Below are 18,977 nucleotides of genomic sequence, written 5' to 3' on the forward strand. Positions count from 1 at the left end.
AACATCTCCAATCTAAACACTCTCAATTTAGTAAATATAGCCCTTATAGAAGGCTAACCTGTCTTTTATGCTTACTGCAGCCGGACTCTATCATTGCTCTTTGGCTAAGGACATACTAATCAATCATACTGCATCATTCTCCTGCCACTTTATTACCCGTTAATAGCCTACAGTCCTATAAACCTGGCAAATGACACTAATTTGATCATTTAAATGTAGATTTAAGAGTCATTGAGATCTAAATGGAAGTAATTTAATCTCTTGAATTGTCTGGACCTAGCACAATGTACCTATCAGTTTGAAATCTTGCCATATGTTTAAATACAGGAACAAAGGCTGCGGACTGCTAACGCCTTGATTGCGCCTTATCATTTATTGACTATTAAGCAAGTTAAATGGCCCAAAGCACCTCACAAACAAGTCAGTCACTGTCTGTGTTATACTTACATCCAAGTTTTATATGCAGCTGCTAAGAATTAATCAAATAATCATTCCTGCAATGGCACAATGACGTTTAGCATTTATTTAATTGAATCCTATAACTGTTTAGGACTAAAACAGGAAACTCAAAACTACAGACTATTTATTTGTGTCTGCAAGTGTCAGGCCGCTACTAGGGTGGTGCGACATGTGCCATGGGACAGGGCACTGCAGTAGAGGGGGCGCTGTTTGGGCTGCCATTCTCACTTGTAGCTTCCTCTTCTTTCATCCCTGGCATCCCATGGCTGCCTCCCCCTCCATCTGGCCACCTCCTTTTTTATTTAACACACACATGTCAACATACTGTCATACCCGGGACTCAAACCTAGCACATCTCACATAGTAGTCAGACACCTTACACATAGAGCTATTTTCCCCACAATTTGTGACGGCAGCCCTGAACACAGCCACTGTGATTCTCGACCCAGGTGTTACAACATACCTGACATACCCTTGCTGGTGAGTTCAGCTGCATATACACTACAAGTAGCATTCTTTCTATAATTATAATTTCAGTCGTTGATCTACACTGCCGGCTCCGAGCTTCTGGATAGCTGCTCTGATGGACAAATCCTGCTGCAGGTGCAGCTTCACCAGCCCTCTCCTACATCTACTGCTAGTGAGTTATACTGCATAATTAATGTGCTGCAGCCATTGGATTCACACTGTATTTGGCAGTGACACCTGGATAACAGTGGTACAACGAGATTGGCACCCCTTCATCATCATACGGGACAAATCAGATTTGTCATGGCCCTTCCCCATGAGGACATGCCCTTTTTGTCTAGTTGTATCTGGCTCAGATATATGTAATTTGCAGGGGAGTTCATGGATAATGCAAGTGACTGATTTAAACAAATGAGAGTAAACTTACTATTGGTGTATTTCACGTAAAATGTCACAATGAGTAACCTCACAATTCTAAATGACTTACTGTAACATACAGTATAAAAATAAAACACGGACAACAGAGCTGGCGTTAAAATTATATCAAATTTAATTGAATAGTAATAATTCAAATTGGAGGCAGCATTACAGGACGGACAGGACCACAAACCTGCACACAAAGCTAAAATTGGTGCTCAACTAGTCACTCACCATAAAACCCACCCGCTCAGGTGGTGTAGTCCTTTCCAGGAGAGTGCAGCCATGAAGTCTAATGCTTAACTGCAATGACCAGATTGCTATTCCTTACTGCCGAACACAACCACAATGATCGAACCTAAACCTCCTAATGGCTGAGTATTACCCTGTTAATAACACATATCATGTTGAAATAAAAACACGGAGACATGTATTTGGCAGAAAATTGTTAGCTATTTTATTTAAATAACACATTACCATTTAGTTATTAATATCAATTAAACTAATTTAAGTATGGTGGCAAAGAAAAAACAACTAACAACAGCCCAAACCCAACATTATAAACCACAAAAAGCATCCACTCAAGCCTTCTACCTTGACTACCCACCCAGTAAGGTGATGATGCTCTTCCCAACAGGGTGGTCCAGCAGACATAAACAGTCAACAAAGGTGAGCGCGTCTGAAAAACTACCAACCAATCAAACGCAGATGAAGATTCACAGCACTAACAGGTAACCTGCTGTTCTTTCCCACCAAAAGCAAGGTTCTGCTAAGACAGCCCTTGCACTGCCACCATATAACTAATGCACAGGAGCCACAACAGCAAACAGGAAAGGAAAAGAACCATACCTTCCTTAGCTAATTGTACCCCATTAGACCGAAAGAGGTAAGTATACCGGAACCTAATCCGAGAATGCCTAACCACCACACCACCATTACCCAACAACATTTTGAGACAGCAAAGTTCACCTTCTTTCTGGGCTCTTCAATAGCTCTACATTCCACAACACCCTGCCCAAACCAATCTAGGAACAATAGAAGACCAGACTATCCAACAAGACGGCCATGTCCACATAATCTGACCAAAATCATCTACCACGGCAGGCCAAAAATCCAGAGATGTCCTCTTGCCAAGGTAATTGCCACCAAGACCTCCGGTAAGCCAAACAACCTTGCCTGATGAAAGATTTTAGGTTTAAGGTCCTCCCACAATATACTCTAACCCCTAGCCATCTTACTCCATCAGAACCTGGAATACATGGAGCCATCTGCGAGGCCATCAACTTAGCCGACCAAAAAACAAAGAAATGAGCAACTATCCAAACCATACATCATCAAAAGTCAATCCTATAAGCAATGAAAAAATCAAAAGAAAAGGTTAAATTTACTGTAAAAAGCAATAGCATATATCATTCGTGAAAACATTTATAACGGGGAACATATTAGTGAGGATCTGCCCAAAAACATTTTTAAGTAAGAATTAATAATGCCAACGAGCTTCGTGCCAATTAGAAGCAACATAAAGGCACAAAAGGATAAGTAAAATAAAAAAAGAAGAAGGGGTGGGGGGTGAGGTTGGGATAACACAAGTGAACTTGGCCAGAGGTAAAACTTAAAAACCTGCTGAGGGACATCTAAAGGCGCACATCCACTAGGCAATATTAATGAGCGATTGAACGATAATGTTATCGTTCAATCGTTCATTAATCGTGCATGAATCATGGACTAAAATGTCGGAAATGACCAGCAATGTGCTCTCCTGCTGGTTGTTTCTGACATCAATCATCACCTTAACATGCAGGTCAATCTGCCGATAATGACAGATTGGCCATGTTTGGGGATGATAGAGGGTGCCTACACTGAACGACTAATCTTTCAGTGTAGGCACTGCAGGGGATGGGGAACGACGGTACGTTTACGATGTTGTAATCATACTGTCTTTCCCTAGTCACCTAGTGAACGTGCCCTTTAATTATAACTATAAATCCAATTAGCTGAATTAAGTCTGTCAGATCAGGCAAAAAAATTGTCAAATCCCTCCAGACTCCCACTGCCAACAGTGGCGAGTAGCTAATCCCCAAGTAGGGCAGACGCACAATACCATCAATGAAACGTCTAAACAAACAGCACAAACAACACAAACCAGATATAACACACACAACAGGAAAAATAAAACTCAACGATTTGGCCGAATATAACACTTATAACTAACCAATATCCACTGGCCCAGGGCCTTAATCTCCAATACCGAAAATCCCGCGACGAGACAGAAGTAGCAGCACTGATCCGAAACTAATGTATGCCGAAATCCTTTGGTGAGAGGCCCAGACTATAAAGACAATGTCACAGAATCCAGCTAAATTAATATTTTGTCAGTGAAAGCCCATCGTAATGCACCAGCCATGAGCCCTCAGATGAGGGTCTGCCCTTCGCATAACAAATGGCCAAGACAACAACCAGACAAATTCGACAGTCCAACAAGGGAACCAATGATACACATTGACGCTCGCCAAGCTGATCCATTTTAGAACGACGCAGTCTGCACTGCGAGGACCTCTCACCTACTAGGACATCAGCACAAAGCATAGTTAAATTTCTCCATTTGGAGGGAGCAACCAATTCCCGAAACCCAGAAGGCACCATGAAAAGCCATGGAAAAAAGCTAATTGAAACAAAAGCACCTCAAAACCGGAAACTGCTATGCCCGCAACCACTCCCAGAATAGACAGTAAAAGGGAAGTGTCTATAAGGCGCCTTCTATCAGGGGGATCCGGTGACACGCGTGCCCAACCTTTCAAGTCCTTCATGATGAGAAAACTTTATGTTTTCGGAGTTTACTGAATATCAGGTGGTCCTATTGGATCCCTGATGATGAATGGCCCATTACCTTAAATATGCGGAAACTAGTGTTTCCTCGTGTGTAACGGGCCATTTTAGTGTTAATGAATAGGCCCCTGGATCTCATATACTGTATATATAAAAATATTTAAAATAACTGGAGGGATCAGGAACATGTCTTTCTTAGTCATGTGACTGTTCTCATATCCCTCCATAGATCCACCTGTATTAAAATAAAAGTAAAAAGAGAAAGAAAAACTGTACACATGTAGAAATTATTATTTCGAAAAAAAAAAAAATATAAAAAGGAACAAGCTTAGGCTTTTCATCTTATGATTGGGTCTCCTTCTTCTGCTTGGTGTCCTTCAGATGTGCTGTAAGAAAATGTCCAAGTCATAGCACTGCGTGCGGCACAGGGGACAGATGGTGGTAATTTGTAACCATTGTTTCAGGCAAGGAACATGGAAAGTATGGTGGCAGGATGTTACAGCCATTTCCGTTCCAACTCCAATCACCAGTTCACCAGTTATTTTATATTAACGCACACATATTCCGCAGCGCTTTACAGAGAATATCTTACCATTCACATCTGTCCCTGCCCCAGTGGAGCTTACACTCTATATTCCCTATCACATGCTCACAAACATATAAATCATGGTCAGTTTTGTGGGGAGCCAATTAACCTACCAGTATATGTTTGGAGTGTGGGAGAAAACCGGAGGGAGTACCCGAAAGAAACCCACGCAAGCACAGGGAGAATATACAAACTCCACACAGTTAGGGCCGTAGTGGGAATCGAATCCATGACCTCAGTGCTGTTAGGTAGTAACACTAACCATTACACCGTCTGTGCTGCCCAATCTCAGTGATACAGATGGTACAGCATGGTACTTCCTCTCCTTCTCGAACAGTGAACCTGCTGTAGGTGGGAAGACGTGGCAGAATGAGCCTTAGGATGGGGTTCAGCATAACTGCTACTTGTTGGCTGGTAGTTGGCTCATTTCTTGATCTTCTTGATGGTCGTCTTCTTGAGGATGGTCTGAGGTGTCCTGAGCTCAGCCATGTCACAGTGGTGTTCTGGCGTTGTCCATCTGATAAGATATTTCATATATTGTAGATATAACAAATAGCCATATGTAACTTGTAAGGATCAAATATCGTTGGTATACAACAGAGCAGGAGGAAAATGTACTAGTCCTTGAACAGTGATAAAGTGGAGAGAGATATTGGTTGGTCGCCAAGCTGATCCGTTTTAGAACGATGCAGTCTGCACAGCAAGGACCTCTCACCTACTAGGACATCAGCGCAAAGCATAGTTAAATCTCTCTATTTTGAGGGAGCAACCAATTCCCAAAACCTAGAAGTCACCATACCCTTTACAGGCTGTTTGAAAAATGACAGGAGCTGTTTTGCTGGTACTCACTTTCAAGGCTTAGTACATCTCCCCCCAAATGTATTATATTAATCAAATTTTTTGTGCAAAGATTATCAATTTTTATCATGGCGATAATAAGAACTATTCACCCAAATGTATCAAGGTAAATTGAAATTCGGTTAGTGTCTTTTCAGCGATAAGCGAAAAAAGTTAAAACATAGCCTCGGTATAAGACCATTGAATAACATCTATAGTAAAGATGAATCCAATTTAATAAACATAAGTCATTTTTAAACTATTTCAAAGCTATTTTATGGTCATAGTACAGAATTATTTTACAGCAATAACTGCGACAATAATAAACAAACTGTGTGAAAATGGACAGACTTATTTGTCAAATTAATATTTGGGAAAAAAATTTCATTAATTTTATTGAAGCACCTGGATATGGCAAATAATAAATTCAAGATATAAAAAGATTATGTTAAAAATTAAAATGGGTTGTGAAGTAACTAGTGGGTCATGGGTATGCAACCTATGGCACTCCATCTGCTGTGGAACTATACATCCCAGCATACCCTGTCACAGTTTCAGCATCCCCTAACAGAAAAACAGTGGATGGGCATGCTGGGATATGCAGTTCCACAGCAGCTAGAGTGCCAAAGGTTGCCTGGTCAAAGATTTAATTTGCTGAACAAACATTTTACTTACCTTTGTTTCCAATTAGCTGGGCTAATTCCCTCTGGCTCTTTGCTGCTGGTAATACAGGTGAAATAAAGAGAGGTCGGTGCACAAAAAATAAAATAAAAAAGACAAAGACAGATAAAGCAGAGATGTGACTGTGCGCTGAGCTCCGGTCACTGGTGAATCGCTGGAAGCAGACACTAGAGGAAAAACTCTCTCTCTTTTGTGAGGCCTTTCTCATGCGTCAGCAACAGCTTCAACTGAGGAAATGCCAGTGATAGTGCCGTGCGCTGGGGTTTTATACCCGGCCCATGCAGTGGGCACCTGACCATGGAGAATGATTACATGCAAAAGTGGCATGCGGGCGGCAGTTGGTGATGGCTGTGCTTCACATCAGCTCTCTGCCATACCCCACATCATCATCTTCCCACTGATATCACACAGTTACACCTGGGGGAAATCAGTGGGAAATGACAGGTTAGTGCTGAGTACTCATCAAACCAAGAACAAGGTGGTCTGGGGCACCTACCGAAACCATTACAGTTCTGCTGCTGGACCCAGCGAGTGCAGCTGTCATTGCTGCTGCTATCTCTGCTCACCCTTTGGTAATCTCTGTAGTGACAGCTGCCAATTATGGAGAATGTATACATATACAATATATATATATATATATATATTTATATATAAAATAAAAATTAGGATTTGGGAGTGATCTAAAGTTCCAACTGTCAGTTTTTTCTGACACTCTCAGAACCACATTTCTGCTGTTCTCTATGGGAGATTTTTGGGAATGCATAACTCAGGGTAGGGGTCGAATTAAGACTTGGGGTTTGTTTTTAACGTAGCTATTGTTCCAGGGTAGGGCCTTTTGGGGTTTAGGTAATTGAGAAAGTTACAGTTTTTAAACCTTTACAGCACAATTGCGCCATTACAGAGATAGAAAGCTTCAATTAGTTGCGCAGCCTCAGTAGGTGCCTTCAGCTGGTGTACTCACTGTGGCTCCACTCGGGTGCACCAAGAGGGCTAGCTAGTGTGGGCGTTAGCAGCAGTGGGACCCGGGGGAAAGAAGCGGCCGTTATCTGCAACCAGGACCGGGGGAAAGGGGGGGAGCTGGCGTTAGCGGCGGTGGTGTGCCAGGGGTGCCGGGGATAGCCCCGGGCTATCAACCTGGGCCTGGGGTGCCTTAGAGAGGCTGACCCCTCTATTGGGGGTCCCTAACTCCCCAGGGATCCCCAGCCTGGGCTGACAAGTGATCAGGGGTGATGCTACGGCTGGGGGATCTGGTGAAAGGACTCCCCTGAAAGGGGCATTACCCTCCCGCTAGAAAGGGCCTGGTGCTGGTTTTGGTAAATGCAGGGGAACCCTACACAGTTTTTCCCCTGTATTTTCAGAATCAGGACCGGCTCAGAGCCCAGTGCTGGTTGCACTTAATACAGGGGAGCCCTACATTGTTTGTCCCCTGTATTCAGCACAACCAGTACTGGGTCTCCAAAGCCTGGGGCTCATTGAGCTGGGAGAAGGGGGGGTCCATACATCTGTGTCTTTTATCACAGGTGCTTGATGCATGGATTGCACTAATCCGTGCGGGCATCTGTGTTTTGATGTATGCAGGGATACTAGGTGAGTATTTGAGATAGTGAGTATGCATGTATGTGTTAATAGTATGTGCATCATCAATTCTTCAACTTGTACTACCGGCTCTAAGCCACACTACCGGCTCTAAGCCGCACCAACTACTCTCAAGTCGCGTCATCGGCTCTCAAAGCCACACCATCAGTTTAACTTGTATTATTGGCTATCAAGCCGCACTGTTGACTCTCAAGTCACATCATTGGCTCTCAAAGCCGCATCAACAATTATTCAACTTCTACTACCAGCTCTAAGCCACACCACTGGCTCTAAGCTGCACCAACGACTCTCAAGTCGCGTCATCGGCACTTATAGCCACACCATTGACTTTTATCAGTGTCTTGTTCCACATGCTAAACCTCTGGTTCACATTGGCTATTCGTGTAAACCACTTCTACCCCGAGTTACAAGACCAGATGGCCACTTAAGTACTGGTGAACGTCTTCCAGTTCTAAGGGAACAGCGAGTGGTTGTTAGCGGCAGAAGACCTCGCTAGGCTGGGTTCTAGGGGTTTACACAGAACAGCCTAGGAATCCGTAACAATCTGATAAAATGTATATATACATATATACATATATATTGTGATAGGATCACTGATAAAGTGGTCTGTGACAGGGACATTTATCCCAGATTCCTGTCTTATGTGTTGTAAATCCCCAGGAGAAAGTCTGCAGTGTAGCAGGCTTGAGTCTCGGCTTTTTGAAAAGCCGGTTTGGGACCTGGGGGTTGTGGGTGAGAGGAGAGGGAGGGCTCCACCCATGCCCACTCCAGGTTTTGGTTCTCGCAGCCTGGTAACAGGCTTGTTAGGGTTTCCACCTGAGAGTGGCCAATATAAGCCTAGTGTGTTTAGGGCTGAGTGTCTCACCTGGGAGAGCAGACAGGGAGTTTGCTCAGAGACACTTGAAAACCTAACTGTGAGTGTTGTGCTGTGCCTTTGTTGCTGGTGAGGGCATTAGGCCCTGCCAGGTTCTGGTAGTGAGGGAACCACCTGTGAAGTTAGTGCCCCGACAGGGCTAGGATTTATGTTTATGTTTTCTTTATGTTATTTCTGACATTGTACAATAAAGACTGGCGCCGACCAGCTTGTACTCACATCCAGACTGGTGTGCTGCTTCCCTGCTGCTGTGTGTGTGTGTAAGTCAGGTCAGGGGGTCCCAGGAGAGGGACCCCCTGACCTGACTGTGTCACAATATATATATATATAAATATATATATATATTATATTTATATACATACACACAAATCATGAATATAGTGAGTATACAAACCAGTCAGATAACACATCGCCATAATTCTGTACATCTACACCTGACCAAAAATAACAAAACACAAGTGATTACATAATATTTTACTTAAAACAAATTTACTACATTGACATCAGGCAGAGAAAGTGAGTATACAGTTATTATATTTTTTTTGCATTTTTTATTATACATACAATAATATAGAGAGAAGAGTAAATAAATGAAATGGCACAACTCATTTGATGAGGTAAATCAGACCATAAAATGAAATCTACAGCTATCTAAGGGGGAGATATATCAAAACTTCAACAAATTGGAGGCGTTGCCCCTATCAACCAATCAGATTCTTGTTATCATTTATCTAATACAGAGTAAATGGTAGCTATAATCTGATTGGTTATTATGAAGAACATCTCCACTTTTGCTTTTTAGAAGTTTTGGTAAATCTCCCCCTGTATGCAAAACTGAGAAACATTAATATATTTACTAAGCAGCTGGTTGTCATTGGCAGCTTTGACCGATAGATTTAAAATAGCAATAGAAAGAAATGCTAAATCAGGCCTGCTTAGCATTTATTTCCAATGCCGCTATCTCTCAAAGCCGCTGTATAGTAAATATACTCCACTGTCCTAATAAGGGTGGTATCATTCAAATGTATAGGAGAGGTGCACATACTTCCCTAATATATAACACTCTTCAATATACAGATTACACAGACTCTTTCTTTAAACTGTTTCAGTACAGTTGTATGTGACGGCTTAGTGTACTCAGGGCCGGCACCACCATTAGACAGCTTTAGTCAGCTGCCTAGGCCACAGTGGCGTAACTAGGGCAGGCTGGCTGGGGCTCGTGCCCTGGGTGCCGTCGGACCGGTCCATGTCCGGTAAAATCAGTGTAGTGCGAAACGGAGTGTGTGTTTCAGCAGCCAATGAGAGTTAGACAGACTCTGCTGGAGCTGGGCTGGAGCTCACTCATGAGCTCCACCTTCCAGGTTCTGCAGTGGGTGTGGAGAGAGACGTCATGACGTCTCTCCCATAGTACCAAGAGAGAGGATGGAGGAGCAGACAGGGGTGGGTGCATCTGGAGCGGGGATTCAGGTAAGTGTTTTGTTTTGTGTACATATGTATGTATGTGTGTGTATGTGTGTTATATATGTAGGGGGCACTGTATCACTAATAGGGGCACTGAATATGGGGGACCACTACTGGGGGCACTATATAAGGTGTACTTCATAGGGGGATCACTACTGGAGGCACTGTATAAGGTGCACCACTGGGGGCACTGCATAAGGGGGACCACTACTGGGGGCACTGTATAAGGGGCATTACTGGAGGCACTGTATAAGGGCACTGAATAAGGGTGAACTACTGGGGGCACTGCATAAGGGGCACTATATAAGGGTGCACTACTGGAAGCACTGTATAAAGGGCACTACTGAGGCCACTGTATAAAGGTGCACTACTGGAGGCACTGTATAAGGGGCACTACTGGGGCATTGCTACTGGGGACATTGCATATGGGACACTACTACAGTGGGCATTAAGGTGCATATGGAATGGAAAGGAATGTTCCCAGAGTGACGAGAAACGGGGGAGGGTGTCATGTTGACCCCATTTTTCAGTGGCCATGCACCTTGTGGCATGTGACCACGCCCACTTTTTGATGCGCGCACATAGGGGGTGGAGCGGGGCATTTTTCATCTTGTCCTGGGCTTCAAATACTCTAGTTACGCCACTGGGCGCCACTGAATCTGTCAAATGCCCAGGGCAGGTGGGCATTCAAAATCTCACTTGTTTATTTCCAAATTGGGGCCCCCAGTGCCTAATCAGGCTCCAGGGAAATGCTCATGTCCCCCATTTCTTCTTGTCTCATCCCAGTCATTGTTCAGCCCTGGGAAATCAAGGTTAGCAGAGAGGTGGGCAGGTACATCACCAGGGCCATCAGCACTGACTGGTTTCCACAGCTCATTATCAGTAGTGCCCCCTGCTGCTGTGGAAGATCTGCCTGCGTTTGTTAGGTATTTAAAAAAACCTAATGTAAGAAATCATCTTATTATATGGAATGTTAGTGATGGCTATACCGGTCCACGCTCAGTGCCACATGTAGGCAAAGACCACACAGAAGGGTAAATGTGTCATGACCCAGATGTATCATGTCTCTTACAACTGCAGTACATACCCTGTTATCTGTTAGCTGTGTCATACGTGCACATATGTGCAGAGACTGGCCTGGCATGTTACCCTTACAAAAACTCTGGACCAGTATCACTGGGCTGATTAATACAGTATCACTTAGATGCCCTGGTGATATAGCTGGCAAATTATCACTATAAATGTTTCTTTTTCATCATCACGATAAGCAACAGTAAATATTTCTATCTATTACGGTGTGATGGGATAATTCATTTTTAAACTGCATATTACCTTTCTCTCTGCCGGCAAAAGAAACCCTCATAGGTGTCTATGGCGGTTGCTCAGGGCCGACTCTGCCATTAGGCAGTGTTAAGCAGCTGATTAGTGTTTTGGAATTTGGGGGGGCACCACAGAGTCTGCCCAACACATTATTAAGAATATAGCTAATACCCCTTTTAAACCTGGGCTATTGCTAGGTCTACCCAGGTCGCAGCTCAGTGTAAAAGGGCCCCTGAAAAATAAACTGGGTCAAGTGACCTGGCAATCCAACCCAAGGTAGCTACCAGGGTTGGACCCAGGACGGACCTGGGTAATGGTGCAGTGTAAACCGCACTACCCGGGTTATATAACCTGGGTCATGCATTAAAATGAGCTTATTGGTGGTTGCGGAGCAGTCACCTCCCACTTTTTATGACCTCACAAGTGTAGCAGGGCAGACCCAGGTTCAGGCTGCAGTGTGAGACTGCTCACGGCTGCTGCTGCAGCAGCCAGAGCAGTCTCCTTTGGCTGTGGGGGGGAGCGATCACACTGATCGCGCCCCCCCCCTGCTTAGCGCCAGGCTGGGGGGTTTAGAGCGCCCCCCTCCCCGGCGTATGCAAAAGTGGGTTTTTTTGCTTTTTTTTCAAGGGGCGTGGCCACGCCTCCCGCAATTTGGGCACACCCCCTCCTTTACCCGGGCCCGGCGAAAATGAAATAAGCAGAAAAAAATTTAATTTGGGGGGAAATCAGCCTGACACCCCCCAAAAGATGCTCTGACATCTGTTCACTATGGGTCCTTCTGAAGAAATTCTCAGTGGTGAAAGAAACGCGTTAAGGGTGTCCCTGCAAGCTAACCTGCATTCCTGCCTTGCTGAAGCACTTTTGGAGAAACAAGTAGAGCTCGTTTCCACTCCAGCTGGCACAGCCAATTGTCCTCTGCAGTGGCCGTAGACAACGGCATTCTCCGAAGTTGAAATATTCTGTGTGAGTGCCTCCGTCGAGCTACAACCTTTTCACCACGGCCCAGAATTTCTCGCTTTACAGCCGCAGCCAGACCTCAGCTAGCGCACTATGAACCAGCTCTGACACGGGATATATTCCCCTTCACACTGCGCATTGACGGCTTATACTGCTATACTCTCCACGGCTCAGATCCAGTGCACAGCAACATTTACCTAAGATTAATAGGTGAGAGACATACTTACATCTTATCTCCCGGCCGAATTTCCTAGGTGGGCTAGAGGAGGATTTATGCGACTAAACATTCACCCTTTTTCTTAATAGAAAGAAATACACTGTTGCTAATATTGGCTACATCATTTGTTACAATACTGCAATCATAGATAACAATTGGATATAAGATTTATTGATGTCAGCATGGATTCCTATTAATGGAACTATCATTTTGATGCAATAATCAGGCTATATATTTATTCCTGAGGAGGACTTTATTTTCTCATTCAATGAAATAGAGGTGTATACTAACAGACTCACTGGCCTGATTAACTCATGTGATTGGAGCTTACAGCTGGTGCTCTAATCCTAATTGTTTTATATGTGCTACGTTTTTTCCATAATTTTATCTAATTCACTGCAGTAAAATCATTGTCGTTATTGACTATTTAATCTATTATCATTACTGATTATTAATTTTATATGACACTGATTTTTTTATGTTTAATTAAACTATTTATTTCTTTCTACATTTGGTGTGTCTTCTGGGTCCGGTTAGACCTATATGCGCCGTCTTTATTTTTCTTCTATAATTATCCTTTTTGGATTAGGGAACTGGAGGACCCTTGGGACAGCTGCTGGTTGAGATAGATTGCAGGGATGTGGGCGCTACAAATCTTTCTATTTAAGTACCCCTGAATAGCCCTGCCAAAGATATTTGGAGATTTTAAATGGTCTCAATAGGCGCTATTTAGCGTCTTTCTGCAAGTGGTGAAAAATAGCATTTTGCAACTTTCTTTTGGGAAAATAAGTAGTCCCATCAAATTTGGGGTATATGAAAATGGGTGCAAGCAAATTTTACAGTTGCTAAAGTCAAGCATTAAAAAGCACCAAAAACGCACCTTCAGCAAGCACCTGCAATCAAAAATACACCTCCCCCCATACTTCCAGACCCCCCCCCACCCCCCCAATTCTGCACTTTTTTCCACCAGGTATTCATAGGCAAAACTTTTTTGCCTATTACATTGCATTGCGTTTTCGCACCGGCGAAATTGCTGAAATTGAATATGGGGATAAATGAAATCTGCCAAAATTACGTCATCGGCAAAAAAGTATCAACGAAACGGAATTTTCACTTCTAATTGAATACGGCCCATAGTCGGGATTTTCAGCTGCCGGGATATCATACCCAACCCGGTAAAAACATTCCCTACATCAATGACCAATGTCCTCTTCTAATTGAGGCTAGAGATACATTTGTTCAATGCAACTAAATGACTCAGATCGCATCCTTAAACACATACTGCTTGGTTTCACCAGAAAGAGAAGACTGGGAGCGCAATCAAAGTCAATATACTTTTAATGTTATAAAAATGAGTTAATGACTAGTGATGAATTGCAAATACCACAATAAATCATCATAAAAGAGCACAAATCATTAAATAAGGATACTACGCATGTAAATTTGTTATTAGATGCATACAGAAACTTAATCATACAGCTAGTAAAATAATATATATTAATGGGTAAACAAATAAGAATCAATGCAATATGAACTGCAGGTGCTAATTAGTATAGTTTTATATGGAATGAAACATCATTAGATCGAATGCCCTTTGTTATTGTAACGAGTGCATTGATATTATGGTCTCAATCTGCGCACTTGAATGTAATCATCAGAACCTGTTCAAGATAGAGCATAAAAGAGATTCTTTGTATCCAAGTGTCAATAATGGCATATAAATATGTAGAATGCAAGCTGGACAAGCCCTGATTCTCACTGAAGCACCCATACTGTATCTCTTTTACTTTTTGGCTTCACCAGGCTGGGTCCGATATCCCAGTGGTCAGAATCCCGACGGTCCCAATGCTGACTCTGGAATCCTGAAGGTAAAAATCCCAATGCATGTTGGTGAGTATTCTACTCCTCTCCCCAACCCTAACCCACTCCTCCTGTAGCCTAACCCTAACCCTAACTTACCCCTTTGGCAGCCTAACCCTAACCGTCCCTTCACGCAGCCTAACCCTAACCGTCCCTTCATGCAGCCTAACCAGGGGCCTATCTATAATGGGTGCAGGGGGCCCCGCATCGCACACCCTACACCCACAGTATTACTTACCTCTCCGGAGTCCCACGTCGGCGCAGGGGTCCGGCGCTGTAAAAATGACTGGAAAATGGCCACCGTGGCCATCTTCCCGTCTTTTGCGCATGCGCAGTACAGGGAAAATGGCCACAGTGGCCATTGTCCCGGTAACCTGCGCATACTCTATAGACTCTGGGCGCACTCTAGTGCCCAGAGTCTATAACTCTGGTGCTGGCCGCGCACAACTCAGTGCGCTGCCGGCCACCGGACGGAGAGTAGTAGGCCCATGTCGGAGACTGCACACAGTCCCCTTCCTCTCTAGAAATGCCCCTGAGCCTAACCCTAATCATCCCTTCATGCAGACTAACCCTAACCCTCCCCCTCGTGCCTAAACCTAACCATCACCTTCGGGATTCTGACCATTGGGATTCCGGAGCTGGTATAGTGTGACGACCATCAGGATTCCAGAGCCGGTATTGTGACCTTCTGATCCTGACTACATCCCTTTTCACATCATTTAAGGATTAAATTAATCAGAAAGTGATTATTATATTATTATATTCTAACAGTCCCTTCAGCTAGTGCAAACTTGCAATCCTCCGCAAACGGTGCCATCTGCAGGATCTAGGCTATCCTGTGCAAACTGAGGGGCACATCGCCATCAAAAAAATCTAGTATAGCGTCTTGGACGTTTTGCATGTCACCAATGACATCTACTGTGTAGATATGACAGGATGCATTTTAAAATCAGACTAATAATATACATATTTACCAGGAAAACGAATATTCGCCGACAATTCCTATGACCTCCTGCTGGGTTTGAAACCTAATATCATAATACAGAAACATTGTGAGACGCTGCAGATATAGGACTGTATACACAGGATGTCAGGGACATTTGCTGCTAAACAATGCTAATTATATTTTCCAAGAACTGTGTAAAAGATGCTACCAGTGGCGTAAATTCATCCCAGACGCCCGGAGGCATGTTATAATTTGCCACCAGGAAGGAGTGGGATGGAGATTTGTGGGTGAGAGGGGCGCCGGGACTGCTGCATAGGTCCACTGTTGCCAGGGAGGAGTGAGACGGAGAGTTGTGGGTGAGGGGGGCATCGGACGTGCCACACTGACATTAGAACTGCTGAGGAGCAGCGACACCAATGAGTAGGGACAGGCCATAGATAGATGGAAGCATCAGCTGATGGTCTAACACGGAGCTCTCCACTAGGATATAGTGGCTTCTCAGGTGCTTGGAAGAGGTGCCATGTATTGGGCGGCCATAACGGTATACTCTGGGTACATAGTTACAGCCCTAAGTGGGGTGAATATATTGTGGGCAATGGAGGAGGTGCCCCTTCAGTGCTGGCGCACGATGGCAGGCGCCTCCATTGTCTCCCATAGTTCTGCCCCTGGACGCTACTGTACATGTATTTTCAAATATGTTAAAAGGTACCAACAATATCTAGGCTATATTACCTTTTCATTGTCCTTATTAGAAAAATAAAGTGTTAATTATTACTAAACATTTATGTGCAAGTCTCCCCCTTGGATTAGTAAAACAGGATATCAGTAATCCGCATAACTCCATTGTCTCACTAATGGGTATCATTGTCCTGTGATTTCATACATAAAACAGGATTGGCGTCTTCTGGGCCCAATTTCCATCTTCTCCCGGGTTATCAATTGATTGATGAATAGCTAGGTTGTGCCCCTGTAGTGAGTGGCCGTTTGGGGTCTGTGTTCCTGACAGTGGAGTTTGAGGTCTCCAGAATGGCCTCCTGGTCCTCCTGGTCATGCAGACGTGGGAGGTAGAAGAGGTCAGTGAGTCCATGGAGATCTGAGGCTTTGTGGAATGTCTGCAGCAGGAGCAGCATGGCCATGAGGCCAAGTAGGAGGTAGACTGTGGAAGAGAAAATTATATGTTAGGGTGAAGGAATGAGGGATCCACGGGTTGTAGGAAAGAAGGGACACATGCCAAGGCGTCAGACATGGTCCAAGCAGGAGCACAAACAAGGGGTACAGATGGGAAACATGGAGGATGTATGAAGGGAGCGAGATGTACAAGTTTAAAGGACTTGTAAAAAAAGAAAAGAAAAGTTATTCATGTGTAATAAGATGGAGGAATATTAGAGATGTGTCTAGTAAGTGAAACAATAAAAAGAGACAATGTTGAAATTGGTGAGAACGAAAGTGAAGGAGCTATAAAAGAGACAGAAGAAACCAACATAGAAAGGAGATATAATAGTGAGATAGGAAATAATAGAGAGGTCCAGAACATTGCAAACATCAGTATTAGTACCATATATTAGCCGGGTAAAGCATAAAAGCTCACCAAGGTTCCTTACAATCCTGTATATTATATGTGTATTGTAATGGTGGCTGTAGTGCCCTCTGCACATATCACAGAAGCGTAACTAGGATGGTGCAGTTGGTGCCCCAACACAGAGCACATACACCTTGTGGGCGGAACTGGCCACCATCACCGTGATCTGTAAGTGCCCCAACTGCTTAGCGCAAGCAGCAAAGCATATCAGTAGTGGTGCGCCCAGTTCCTTTACTGCCAGGCGCACCGCTATTAATATACTTTGGAGCAAGCAGTGACTGCTCCTTCTGGCTCAGGGCACTAAAATGTCTCGTTATGGCTCTGGCAAGTGCACACCTGACGCCTTCTATTAAAATGTGCACACGCACTTCCTGGTCTTTGGGGATAAATTTAACAGTTTGCAAAACTGGTGTAATGCTGGTGCATGGAATAGAGGGCCTGATTCAGAGTTGGGAATAGAGAGAGAGATAGCACCTAACTGTGAACCTGGACAGACCATGTTGCAATGCAAGGGGTGTAAATACATTTTTTTGCTTGTAGGGTAAATACTGGCTGCTTTTGCATGTAGCTCACAAATACTGCACAGCTTTATTATTACACTGCACTTTAGATGTCAGTTTGGACACATCCCTCCCAAATCTAAATCTCTCTGCACATTTTAAATCTGCCCCACCTGCAGTGCAGCATGGTTTCACCAAGATGATCAGTTGAGAGAGATATCTTACTCTATTCCCAACTCTGAATCAGGCCCAGAGTTTACTACTGCCAAACTTACAAACAATGCACCCAGGGCCGGATTAAGGTCTGTGGGGGCTCCTGGGCAACAGACATGTGGGGGCCCCTATTAGGTGCCCTTTATGCAGTGCACCCAGTAGTAGTGCCCCCAGGAGTGTTGCCCCTTATGCAGTGCCCCCTATGCAATGCCTGCTGTAGTTATACCCCCAGTAATAGTGTTCCCAATAGTAATGCCCCCTGTATAAATACCCCCAGTATTAATACCCCTGTAGTTGTGCCCCCAGTAGTCATGCCCCCTGTGTGTGCCCAATAGTAATGCCCTCAGTAGTAATACCCCTGTAGTTGTGCCCCCTGTGGTAGTGGCACCAGTAGTAATGCCCCCTGTGGTAGTGGCACCAGTAGTAATGCCCCCCCGAGTATTGTCCCCTGTAGTAATGTCCCCCTCGAGTAATGCCCCCAGTAGTATTGCCCCCCCGAGTAATGCCCCCAGTAGTAATGCCCCCCCTCCCCGAGTAATGCCGCAATGACGCATGACGTCTCTCCCATAGTTCACTGCCTGAGCCGGAAGCCGGAGCTCACGAGTGAGCTCTAGTCTCCGGCACTGGCTGCCGCTGCGGGGAGGGAGCCGGGCGCCCGCTGGTTACAATCTCAACGGGCGCCTGGTGCCTCCGTGCGGCACCGGGGTTAGGTGTCCAGAGGAGGCGGAACTGGTTCCGTCTCCTCCGGTTCACTTTAACCCCGATGGCTGGGTGTGGGGGCCCTTCAGGTGTGGAGGCCCAGGGACGATCACCCCTGTCGCCCCCCCTTTAATCCAGCCCTGATTGCGCCCATTACCATTCTTTCCACAACACAACATGCCCTCCAGATGTTTTTAATGTAAAACATACAATAATCAGTGAGATAAGTCACAGGAAACCCACAGCGAGTTCCGGCAAGTTGTAGCTACAAATTCTGGGCCTGATTCAGAGACGGAAGCTCTGAAAGAGCACTCGCTCTGAATCACGGTGGTTATTTTTTTTTTTGGAGCGGCCAGGATGATGGTCGCGATGGTCAAGACCATCGTGACCATCAGGCTTGCGACGAGACCCTTGTGGTAGGATCTCGTGGCCGCAAGCCCCAGAGAGCTTCTGGCTCTAATAGAGCCGGAAGCTCTCTCAC

Source organism: Taudactylus pleione, unplaced genomic scaffold, assembly GCF_031769625.1.
Source record: "Taudactylus pleione unplaced genomic scaffold, aTauple2 ptg000612l, whole genome shotgun sequence".
NCBI classification, from domain to species: domain Eukaryota; kingdom Metazoa; phylum Chordata; class Amphibia; order Anura; family Myobatrachidae; genus Taudactylus; species Taudactylus pleione.